This window comes from Theropithecus gelada, chromosome 17 (genome assembly GCF_003255815.1).
Source record: "Theropithecus gelada isolate Dixy chromosome 17, Tgel_1.0, whole genome shotgun sequence".
In the NCBI taxonomy this organism is placed as follows: domain Eukaryota; kingdom Metazoa; phylum Chordata; class Mammalia; order Primates; family Cercopithecidae; genus Theropithecus; species Theropithecus gelada.
Window position 1 is genome coordinate 87,011,776 of NC_037685.1, and position 13,241 is coordinate 87,025,016.

Sequence of the window (13,241 nt, forward strand, 5' to 3'; positions counted from 1 at the left end):
AGAAACCCCAGAAAGTAACCACACAATAGAAACTACAAAACAACCAGCTAAAAACATCATAATAGGATTGAAATCTCATGTATCAATATATCCTTGAATGTAAATGGTCTAGAAGTTCCACCTAAAATTCACAGAATGGCAAGCTGGATAAAAAAACAAGACCCATTTTTTGCTGTCTTCAAGAGGTCACTATTCTTACATCTAATAAAACAGATGTTAACCAATAATATTAAAATGGACAAAGGGCATTATATAATGATAGAAGGTTCAATTCAACAATAAGTCTTAACTACGCTGAATATATACACACCCAACAACTAAGCAATATGTTCATAAAACAAGTTCTTCTATACCTATGAAAGACTTAGCCACACAATAACAGTGTGGTCTTCAATAACCTACTGACAAGATTATACAGATCATCAAGGCAGAAAACCGATGAAAAATCTCTGGATTTGAATTTGATACTTGACCTAATAAACATTTAAGAATACTCCATCCATCAACTAACCATAGAATATGTATTATTCTCATCTGCTCACATAGTATATTCCAGTATAGATCACATTCTCAGTCATAAAGCAAGTTTCAATAAATTTATAAAAAATGAAAATTATACTAACCATACTGTCTGATTACAGTGGAGTAAAACTAAAAGTCAATACCAAGAAGATCTCTTAAATCACACAATTCAAAAGATTTAGTTTTATCTTTTTTGTTTGTTTGTTTTTGTTTTAATTTTTTGAGGATGTTTCTATGTTGTTAGCACTATTGGCCTATAGGTTTTCTTTGACATTGTGTCTTTGCCAGATTTTAGTGTCAGGATGATGCTAGCTTCACGAGTTATGGAACACTCCCATCTTCCTTGATCTTTTGAAATAGTTTTAGTAGAAGTTGTAGTATAATTGGTACAAGCTCTTTGTTTTACATCTGGTAAAATTCAACTGTGAGTTCATCTGTTCCAAGGCCTTGTTGGTTAGTAGGTTTTTATTATTGATTCAATTTTGGAAGTAGATACTGGTCTGTTCAAGGTTTCAATTTCTTTCTCGTTTAATTTTAAGTAAATGTGTTTTGTGAGAAATTTGTCCATTTTCTCCAGATCTTCTAATTTGCATGCATAGAAGTATTCATAATAGTCTTTTAGAATTTTTTGTATTTCTGTGGTATCAGTGTTAAAGTTATCTTTGTTGTTTCAGATTGTTCTTGTTTTGATCTTCTGTTGCTTTTCTTTGTTAATCTAGCTAGCAGTTATTGATCTTGTTTGTCCTTTATAAAGGCAAACTTATAGATTCATTAATTCTTTATATAAATTTTAGTTTTCAATTTCATTCACTTGTGCTCTGATATTAGTTATTTCTTTTATTCTGCTAACCTTTAGGGTAGTTTTCTTTTGTTTTTCTAGTCCTTCTAGGCATGATGTTAGATTGTTACTTCTAGACTTTTAAAATTTTTGATGTAGGCATTTATCTCTATAAACTCCTCCTAACACTGCTTTTGTTGTATCCTATAGATTTTGGTATGATGTATTTGCTTTAATTTATTTCAAATAATTTTTTGATTTCTACCTTAATTTTGTGGCTTACCCAAAAGTCATTCAGGAGCCAGTTGTTTAACTTCCATGTAATTGTGTGATTTGAGGGATCTTCTTGGTATTGATTTTTAGTTTTATTCCACTGTAATCAGAGAATATGGTTAGTATAATTTTAAATGTTTTATAAATGTATTGAAACGTGCTTTATGACTGCTTGAAGCATTCTTCTTGAGAACTGGAACAAGGCAAGGATTTTACTCACACCACTTCTATTCAACATGGTACTGGAAGTCCTAGCCAGAGCAATCAGGAAAGAGAAAGAAGTAAAAGGCAGTCACAAAGGAAAAGAAGTCGAACTAACTATCTGGTTGACAATGTGATGCTATACCTAGAAAACACTAAAGACTCTGCCAATAGGCTTCAGGAACTGATCAATGACTTTAGTAAAGTTTCAGAATACAAAAATCAATTTAAAAAAATTAGTAGCATTTATATCACCAATGATGTTTAAGATGAGAGTAATATCAAGAAAATAAGTACATTTAAAATAGACACACCCACACAAAATCCCAGGAATACATCTTACTAAGGAGGTAAAAGATCTCTACAAGGAGAGCTACTAAACACTGCTAAAAGAAAACATAGATGACATAAGTGATTTAAAAGGCATTCTATATTCATAGATAGGAATAATCAATATTGTTGAAATGTCCATACTTCTTAAAGCAATCTGTAGATTCAATGCTATTTCTAGCAAACTGCCAAATACATTTTCACAGAATTACCATAAAACCTATTCTAAAACTTATACAGAACCAAAAAGATCCTCAATAACCAAAGAAATCCTAAGCAAAATAAATAAAACCAGAGGCATCACATTACTCAACTTTATACTGTCAGGTTACAGTAAACAAAACATCATGGTACTATTACAAAAATAGACACAGAGACTAATGGAACATAAAAGATGTGTTAGTTCATTTTCATACTGCTATAAAGAACTGCGCAAGATTGGGTAGTTTATAAAGGAAAGAGTTTTAATTGACTCACAGTTCAGCATCACTGGGGAGACTTCAGGAAACCTACAATCATGGCAAAGGTAAAGGGGATGCAAGCTGCCTTCTTTGCAAGACAGCAGGAAGGAGAAGTGCAGACCCAAGGAGGAAGAGCCCCTTATAAAACCATCAAATCTCATGAGAACTCACTATCATGAGAGCAGCATGGGGGAAACTGCCCCCATAATTCAATGACCTCCACCAGGTCTCTCCCTTGACATTTGGGGATTATGGGGATTATGAAGTTTATAATTCAAGATGAAATTTGGGTGGGGACTCAAAGCATAACCATATCATTCTGCCCCTTGCCACTCCCAAATCTCATGTCCTCACATTTCAAAACACAATCATGCCTTTCCAACAGTCTCCCAAAGTCTTAGCTCACTCCAGCATTAACCAAAAGTCCAAGTCCAAACTCTCATCTGAGACAAGACAAGACTCTTCCACCTATATGCCTGTTAAATCAAAAGCAAGATAGTCATATCCTAGATACAATGGAGGTACAGGCATTAGGTAAATACACTTGTTCCAAATGGAAGAAATTGGACAAAATGAAGGAGCTACAGGCCCTAGGCAAGTCCAAAGTACAGCAGGGTAGTCAAATCTTGAAGCTTCAAAATAATCTACTTTGACTCCATGTCTCATATCCAGGTCATAATGATGCAAGAAGTGGGCTTCTATGGCCTTGAGCAGCTCTTTCCCTGTGGCTTTGCAGGGTACATTCTGCCTCCCACTGGCTCTCACAGGCTGGTACTGAGTATCTGCAACTTTTTCAGGTGCACAGTGCCAGCTGCCAGTGGGTCTACTACTCTGGGGTCTGGAGGATTTTGGCCCTCTTTTTACAGCTCCAGTAGGCAGTTTCCAGCAAGAATTCTGTGCAGAGGCATCTACCCTACATTTCCCTTTCTCACTACTTAGCAGAGATTCTCCAGGAGGGCTCAACCCCTGCAGCTGACTTCTTTCTGGACATCCAGTTGTTTCCCTATATTCTCTGAAATCTAGGTAGAGGAGGTTCCTAAATCTCAATTCTTGACTTCTGTGCACCTGCACGCTCAATGCAATGTGTGAGCCACCAAAACCTGGGGCTCCTTCCCCTGATGCAACAGCCTGAATTGTAATGTTGGCCACTTTTAGCCACTGCTGGGACACAGTGCACCAAGTCCTGAGACCACACAAAGGACCAAGGCCCTGAGTCCTGCCCATGAAACCATTTTATGCTCCTAGGCCTCTGGGTTTGTGATGGGAGGGGCCACCATGAAGACCTCTGGCATGTCCTGGAGACATTTTACCCATGGTCTTTGTGATTAACATTTTGCTGCTCATTACTTAGGCAATTTTTTGCAGCCTGCTTGAATTTCTCCTCAGAAAATAGGGTTCTCTTTCGTATCAAACTTTCAGTCTGCAAAATTTCAAAATTTTTATGCTGTTTCCCTTTTAATAAATTTGAATTCCAAATCATCTTTTTTGAATGCATAAAACTGAATGCTTTTGAGAAAACCCAAGTCAAATTCTGAATGCTTTGCTGCTTACAAATCTCTTCTGCCAGATACCCTAAATTATCTTTATCAAGTTCAAATTTCTGCAGATCTCTATGAAGCTGCCAGTCTATTTGCTAAAGCATAACAAGAATCACCCTTGCTCCAGTTTCCAACAGGTTCCTTATCTCCATCTGAGACCACTTCAGCCTGGACTTCATTGTCCTTATCACTATCAGTATTTTGGTCAAGGCCATTCAACAAGTCTCTAGGAAGTTCCAAACTTTTCCATACCTTTCTGTTTTCTTCTGAGCCCTCCAAACTATTCCTGCCTCTTCCTGTTACCCAGTTCCAAAGTTGCTTCCACAAATTCCAGTATCTCTATAGCAGTACCTCATTCTCTGTGGCACTAATTTACTGTATTAGTCAATTTTCATACTGCTATAACGAACTACCTGAGATTGGGCATTTCATAAGCGAAAGGGATTTAAATGACTCACAGTTCACCATGACTGGAGAGACCTCAGGAAACTTAAAATTATGGCAGAAAATGAAGGGGAAACAAGGCACTTTCTTCACAAAGTGGCCGGAAGGAGAAGTGTCACCTTAATATGGTTTGACTGTGTCCCCACCCAAATCTCATCTTAAATTCTTATGTGTTGTGGGAGTGATTCAGTGGGAGATAATTGAATCATGGGGGTGGGTCCTTCCTGTACTGTTCTTGTGATAATGAATAAGTTTCATGAGATCTGATGGTTTTAAAAATGGGAGTTTCCCTGAACAAGCTCTCTCTCTTTTTGACTGCTGTCATTCATGTAAGACATGATTTTCTCCTCTTTGTCTTCCACCATGATTGTGAGGTTTCCCCAGACATGTGGAACTGTAAGTCCATTAAACCTCCTCCTTTTGTAAATTGCCCAGTTTTGAGTATGTCATGAAAATGGGCTAGTACATGTTTGAAGTGGGAAGAGACCCTTATAAGGCCATCAGGTCTCATGAGAACTCATGAGCTTCTTTTAGTTTAATTAGAAGCAAAAGAAACTATCAACAAACAACCTACAGAATGAGGAAACATATTCACAAACTACTTCTGATAAAGGTCTAATATCTAGAATCTATAAGAAAGTTCAACCACTGAAGAAGCCAAAAACTAGTAACTCCTTTAAAATGTGGGCAAAATACATGGACAGACACATCAAAAGGAGACATACATACAGCCAACAAACATATGAAAAAATGTCCTACATCACTAACCATCAGCAAAATGTTAATCAAAGCCACAAGAGATATTTTATACCAGTCAGTGACTATTATTAAAAAGTTAAAAAACAATATATGTTGATAAGGTTGAAGAGAAAATAGAACACTTCTTCACTGTTTTGAGGAAAGTTAATTAGTTCAGCCACTGTGGAAATAGTTAGAAGATTTCTCAAATAACTTAGAACTCCCATTGGACTCAGTAATCCTGTTACTGGGTATATATTCAAAAAACATTCTATTTAAAAAATGCATGTACTCGTATGTTCATCATAGCCCTATTCACATGAAATCAACCTCATTGTCCATTGATTGTAACCAACATGTGATACAAATAGACCATGAAATACTACACACTCATAAAAAAGAAAAAACTCACATCTTTAACAGCAAAAGGAATATAGCTGGAGGCTATGATCCTAAACGAATTAATGCAGGAAGAGAAAACTAAATACCATATGTTCTTATTCATAAGCGGGGGAGCTAAACATTGGGTACTCATGGCTACAAAGACAGCAATAAGAGACTCTCTACTACTAGAGTGTGGATGGGGAAAGTGGGGCAAGGGTTGTAACATTACCTGTTAGACACTATAATCTGAAGACCTCTGTGATGGGATCAATTGTACCCCAAACCTCAGCATCACACCAGCTGACCATGTAACAAACCTGCACCTGTACTCTCTGAATTTGAAATAAAAGTTGAAATTTTAAAAAATTGAAACAAGAAAGAAAAACCGAAGAGCATGGATAGTCCAGAAATAGACTCACAAAAAAGACAGGCAATTGACCTTGACAAAGAGGCAATGACAAATCAGAGATAAACGATATCTTTTTCAATTAAAGATGTGAGGACAATTTGATGTCCATGGGCAAAAAAATAAATCTACACACAGATCTTATACACTTCACTATAGTTAAAATGGATCATAGATCTAGATGTAGAATGCAAAATTATAAACTTCTATAAGAAAACATAGGAGGAAATCTTCATGAACTCTGATTGGTTATGAGTTTTTAGACATAATGCCAAAACCGATTCTGTGATAAAATAAATAAAAACAACGTAAGTTAGAATTTCTTAGTATTTAAAAACTTTTAATCTGTGAAAGATGCTATTAAAATAGTGGAATGAGAAGTTACAGACAGGAAGCAAATATTTTAAAAAGACGTAAGTGATAAAGGACTTGTGTATGATATATACAAAGAATACTTAAAACTTAGCACTCAAAATGACCCAATTAAAAAAAATGTATAATCTATCTGAACAGACACATCAACAAAGAAAAAAAAATTAGACAAATTCCAGTTGAAGGAGATTCTAAACAAATCTGACCAATACTTCTCAAAGCTGTCAATGTCATCTAAGGAAAGTCTGAGTAATTGAGGAGCCTAAAGAAACATGATGGGTAAGTGTCATGGGATATGTTAGATGGGATGTTGCGACAGAAAAATATGTTGGGTAAAAAATTCCAAAAGTTGGTGGGGAGGGGGGAACTAAGGAAAACTTCATGAAGTATAGATTTATATTAATAATAATGTATTAATATTTATTCATCAATTGTCAATAAAAGTTCCATACTCATGTGGGGTGTCCGTAACAGGTATCCCTGTGTGAGGGGATAGATGTGAACTCTCTGTACTATATTCTCAATTTTTCTGAAAATCTAAAATTCTTCTAAAAATAAGTTATTAAATAACTACAATTTGATAGCACAACAAGGTAACTATAGTTAGCAATAATTTATTATACATTTTAGAATAACTGAGGGGAGTGTTTGTAACACAAGTAAATGATGAATACTTGAGGTGATGAATACCCCATTTACCCCGATATGATCATTACACATTATATACCTGTATTAAAATATCTCATGTACCCCATAAATATAGACATCTACTATGTACCCATAAAAATTACAAATTAAAAATAATTGGTAGGGAGGGGCCAAAATGGCTAAGTAGAAGCAGCTTCAGTCTGTGGCTCCCACCGAGAAGAACATAAATGATGAGTGAATTCTGCATCGTCAACTGATGCAGCTTCTCTCATTGGAACTGACTAAGTGGTTGGTGCTACCCACAGAGAGCTAGTAAAAGCAGGGTGGTGCAATGGCCCACGTGGGAGCTGTACAAGGCAGTGGGTGCTCCCTCCCCTAGCCAAAAGAGGTGGTGAGGGATTGTGGTACCCACTGGAATAGGAGGCTTTTTCCACAGACCTTTGCAATCCACAGATCAGGAGATTCTCTCATGAGCCTACAACATAAGGGCCTTGGGTTCTGAGCACAGAGATAACTATGCAGACTTAGGGAGGCCTCTGGTTTCGGCGACGGCTGGGGCAGACACTGAGTTGCAGAGTTTTTGCATACTCTGGCTCTCGGAACTCCTGTGAGGCAGGAGATGTATCCATTTTCATAGGAAGGGGGCTGAAACCAGAGAGCCGAGCAGCCTTGATCAGCCGGTCCCATTCACATGGAACCCCACAAGCTAAGATTCACTGGCTTGAAATCCCCACTGGCCAGCACAGCAGCCTGGAGACTGCCTAAGACCACCGAGTTCCCTTGGGGAGGGGTGACTGCCAGGCAGCGACCACCATTACTGCAGCTTCAGTCGTTGGTTTTCCCCTGTCACTGCCAGGGAGACTGGGCAGTTTGGACCAGGAGGAATTCCCCATAGCACAGCACAGAAGCTGTGGCAGATCGGGGTGAGACTGCTTCTGTGGGTGGGACCTGGATCCATCCCTCCTCACTGGGCAGGGCCTCCCTGCCGGGAATTTCGGCAACTCCAGCCAGGGGTTTACAGACAGAACTGTGATCAAATTGGGATGGAGCACCTGCCGGGAGGGGCAGCCATCGTCTTAGGTTCAGGGGGCTTAGTTTTCCCTTCCTGAGAGCTCTGAGGAGTCTGGGCAACATGGACAAAGGAGAGTCCCCCCAGCTCTGCACACCTGCTCTGCCAAAGGGCAGCCAGACTGCTTCTTAAAGTGGGTCCCTGATCCCCTGCCCCCTGACTGGGTGAGACCTCCCAAAGGGATTACCAGAAACCTCATACAGGAGAGTTCCGGCTGCCATCATGTCAGTGCTCCTTTGCCACAAAGGTTTCAGAGGAAGAAGCAGAAAGTCGCCTTTGCCGTTCTGCAGACTCCACTGGTGTTATCTCCAAGAGCAGGAAAGATTCAGTGGAATAAGGTCTGGAGCGGATCTGCAGCAAACCACAGCTGACCTGAAGAAGAGAGGCCTGACCATTAAAAGAAAAACAAATAAACAGAAAGCAACAACAAAAACAACATCCACTCAAAAGACTTCACAAACACCCTATCCAAAGGTCAGCAGCCTCAAAGATCAAGGGTAGATAAATCCAAAAAGATGAGGAAAAATCAACACAAAAATGCTGAAAATTCCAAAAGCTAGAGTGGCCTCTTTTCCACCAAACTATTGTAACACATCATCAGCAAGGGCATGGCACTGGGCTGAGGCTGAGATGGATGAACTGACAGAAGTAGGCTTCAGAAAGTGGATACTAACAAATTTCATTGAAGTAAAAGAGTATGTTCTAATCCAATGCAAAGAATCTATCTAATGAGATTCTTTGCAATGTGCAAATATTTGCACATTATTGCAACACATACCTATTTACATCTCCTCTTTGATGTTTATTAAATATATATAGGACATAAATGAGCTATTATGGGGTTGATACTTTTAGAGAGACAAGTCCCAAGTCCCTCAAAGGAAGTACATTGGAATTTTTGAGATTCTGGATGCCAAAGTCATATTGCCTTATTTTGAATCCCCACTTCATTTTTTATTACTCAGAAAATACTTATTACTAGGAAAATTTCCTTTCTCCATTTTGGTTTTCTCATTTGTAAAATGTTTAAAATAAGATAACCTAACATAGGATGAGTGTGGTGGCTCACGCCTATAATCCCAGCACTTTGGGAGGCCAAGGTGGGCAGATCACCTGAGGTCAGGAGTTCAAGACCAGCCTGACCAACATGGAGAAACCCCGCTTCTACTAAAAGTACAAAATTAGCCAGGTGTGGTGGCACATGCCTGTAATCCCAGCTACTCAGAAGGCTGAGGCAGGAGAATAGCTTGAACCCAGGAGGAAGAGGTCGTGGTGAGCCGAGATAGCGCCATTGCACTCCAGCCTAGGCAACAAGAGGAAAACTCCATCTCAATAAAAAAAATAAATAACCTAACGTAAACAATTATCTCAACCTATAAGGTTGTTGAGATAACCACTTGAAGTAATACATACAACATATGTAAAATAGTTTCCAGTACGTAGTGCTGAATAAGTATTAGTTGTTGTTGAAGACAAAGACCTTGATTCAGTCGTGTATACCAGTACCTGGCAATGTTTGACTTATAGTATGTGTTGACTCTATGTTGTTTGAAAGAATAAGTGCACAAGTTTTAGCTCATTATTGAATGAATAAATACACATTATTCCAACACTCTTGTAGAAGAATTACAATGTCAAAAGCCTGAATTCTTAAAAAGTAAAATATATTGTGTCTTTTTATTGATGAAGATTTAAAATATCTTGACCCTTTACTGCTTTTTGTCTCTAAATAAATCCACATCACATCTCAACTGAAAAAAGATACAGGCAACCTCTCCGGAAAACTTTCTGAATGGTGACATTTATGTAAATCTCACTAATTTAAACAAATATAAGCTATAGGATCCACTACATTTTTTGTTAACCTCACAAATAATTTAGACACTAAATATGTGTGCATGTTTCTGAAGACTGAACATTGTTATCATCTCTAGTAATATTATATTTTCACAAGTTAAGTAAGTGCTACCCATTCGTGTCTTCTAAGTAAATCTGATCAACCTGAAAAATTACAAGGATATCTCATCACCTGAATATAAGATCAAAAAATTGATTTATTTAAAAGGAAAATAAACAAGTTTAAATTTTGTATAATAATCTGTTAATGTTATCAGCAATAGTAAATGTCAATTCATTTTTATTGAAATTGTGTAAATATCCAGAAAGAACACATGTGGCTAATTTGTCTTGTGTCACACTTCAGAAAAGCCTTCAAATTCATCTATATGCACAGCCTTCACGTATTTTGCATCCATATACAAGAGATCCACTCTTTCTGCTTTTGTCTATTGCTAACTGAAAAACTACATAATAGATAATTTCTCAGATCAGCAGATACATTGTTTTTAAGTTAAATTCTCTTTTGAGTGAAAAAATATTGACAAGAAATAAATCAAATTGTATGGTTTGGCTAAGTAATCTGACAAATGAAGATTTTAAACCCAGGACTATATTTTAAATTAGGATAGTATATTTGTGTCTCCAAAGAGAGGATTATTGCTTAGAATTAAGCAAAACAGGTCAGTTATAAAAGAAAGATGGAGAAAATGAGTGAAAGAGTTTGAGGGAAAGTGTAGTCCTTCTTTTGTTGGTGGGACTCAAGATGACAGAGGTCAGTTAGGGTGAAGCTAATTACTATACAATCATTCAATCATGTAACCGTAAATGAGCCAATCTAACAAACAAGAAAGAGCAGTACTGTTCTAGGTAGAAAAGAGGTTCAAATTGTGTGAATAGTGATAACATTGTTCCTGAATATAAATTTATTCTCAGCTGGGCTTTTGTCTGGAAATAATATGGCATCAGAATGAAGAAGAGGATTTTGCTTTCTGATGGGCAAGAATAGATGATATATCAGGGAAGCATCCAAGAGAACAGGAACTAGTGGAATGTTTTTTTGGCTTACTGGAGAAATAGAAGGCTAGGACAGAGAGACAAAGCAGAAATTCTATACTAGAAAGGTAAACAGGGGATGCAAGTTCATATGCAAATAAGCATAGCAGATGAGTGATATACAAATTCAAATAGAATCCTAGAAAATAACCTCCAAAGAAACATGAATTCAAAATCATATAATTTATTTCAGTTTTTAAAAATTATATCTTTAAGTTTTTGAATATAACTTTTTTTTTTTTTTCAATTAAGAGTATATTTAGGCTGGGTGTGGTGGCCCACGCCTGTAATCCCAGCACTTTGGGAGGCTGAGGCAGGTGGGTGGATCACTTGAGGTCAGGAGTTCGAGACCAGCCTGGCCAAAATGGTGAAACCCCATCTCTACTAAAAGCACAAAACTTAGCAGGACATGGTGGCAGACACCTGTAATCTCAGCTACTTGGGAGGCTGAGGCAGGATAATCTCTAGAACCTGGGAGGCAGAGGTTGCAGCGAGCCAAGATCATGCCACTGCACTACAGTCTAGGCAACAGAGTGAGACTCCATCTCAAAATAAATAAATAAATAAATAAAAATAAAAATAAAAAGACTATATTTGCCAAAGGTCTTAGAGAGTCTGAAGGATTATGTTGCTGAGGCCCAACTAAAGTGATTTAAACAAGTGAGGGTGTTTATTTCTGTCATAAAAATAAGTCCTGAGTAAAGCAGTACAGAACTAATCAAGTGGTTCATTGAAGATGTAGGCAACCTAGCCTTCTTCTTTAATTCCTATGCTTTCATTTGCGTCTACTTTTGTCTTCTACATTACTACATACCTGCTGCTTCTCCAGGCCTTCTGTTTAATTTTTATTCACAAAGAAAGAAAGAGGGACAAAGTCCATTTAGTCAAATAATTTGGTGTTTTTATTCATGAAAGTATACCCTGCTTTATGTACTTTTGCACATAACTCTTTGGCCCAAACTGAGTAACATGGTCACCATTAATTGCAAGAGTAGATAGGATTGTGGTGGGCCAAGTTTTAAAATGGCTCCTCAGAGCCCCACCTTCTGGTGTACAAGCCAAGCGATCTATCAACTCCTTCCCGCTGTGTGGGCAGGATCTGGGAAAATTATTCTCCTGATAGATTTTGTTTGTTTGTTTGTTTGTTTGTTTTTTGAGATGGAGTCTTGCTCTGTCACCCAGGCTGGAGTGCAGTGGCACGATCTCAACTCACTGCAATTTGCACCTCTCAGGTTCAAGCAATTCTCCTGCCTCAGCTTCCCAAGTAACTGAGATTATAGGCATGTGTCATCACACCTGGCTAATTTTTGTATTTTTAGTAGAGACAGGGTTTCACCATGTTGGCCAGGTTGGTCTTGAACTCCTGACCTCAGTTGTTCCACTGCCTCCCAAAGTGCTAGGATTACAGGCGTGAGCCACCAGGCTCGGCCTTGATTGCTTTCTTATGTAACTGACTGAAGAAGGGTTTTCCTGCTGGCTATGAAGAAGTAAACTGCTGTGGTGGGAGAGGACTTAAGGGTGACATCTGGGAGCTGAGCGTGACATCCAACCAGGAGCCAGCAATAGATGGAGAAGCTCAGTCCTATAACCACAGAAAACTGAGTTTTGCAGATAAATGAGCTTGAAAGAGGATACCCAGCCTCAGATAAGAATGCAGCCTAGCCAACTTCTAGATTTTACCATTATGACATTTGTAGTAGAGAACATAGCTGTGCTTTGCCCAGGTTTCTAACTTACAGAAATAGGGAGATAGTACACGGTGTCGCTTTCATCCGCTAAGTGTGTGGTTATTTGTTATGCAGCAATAGATTACTAATACAGGAATGTATTACTTTAACTGGATACTTTGCTGATCCAAGCAAAATTGCTTGATGAGAAGTAGAAAGTAATAGATACTGGGAAGCAAGGAAGCACCTGTATCTAAAAGGTTTTGTACATTTGGTTGTCCCATATCCCATTCGTAAGTGCTAAACCAAATCACTAGCCAGTGTTGGAATTTTTGTTTGGATTTTTAAGAGTTACTTACTGACATTTGAGACTGTGTCCTGTTTTTTCTCTTCATTTTTTCTTAGTTTTTTTTGTTTTTTTTCTCTCTTACTGGCTGGATGTGGTGGCTCTTGCCTATAATCCCAGCACTTTGGGAGGCTGACACAGGCAGGCAGCTTGAGCTCAGAGGTTCAAGACC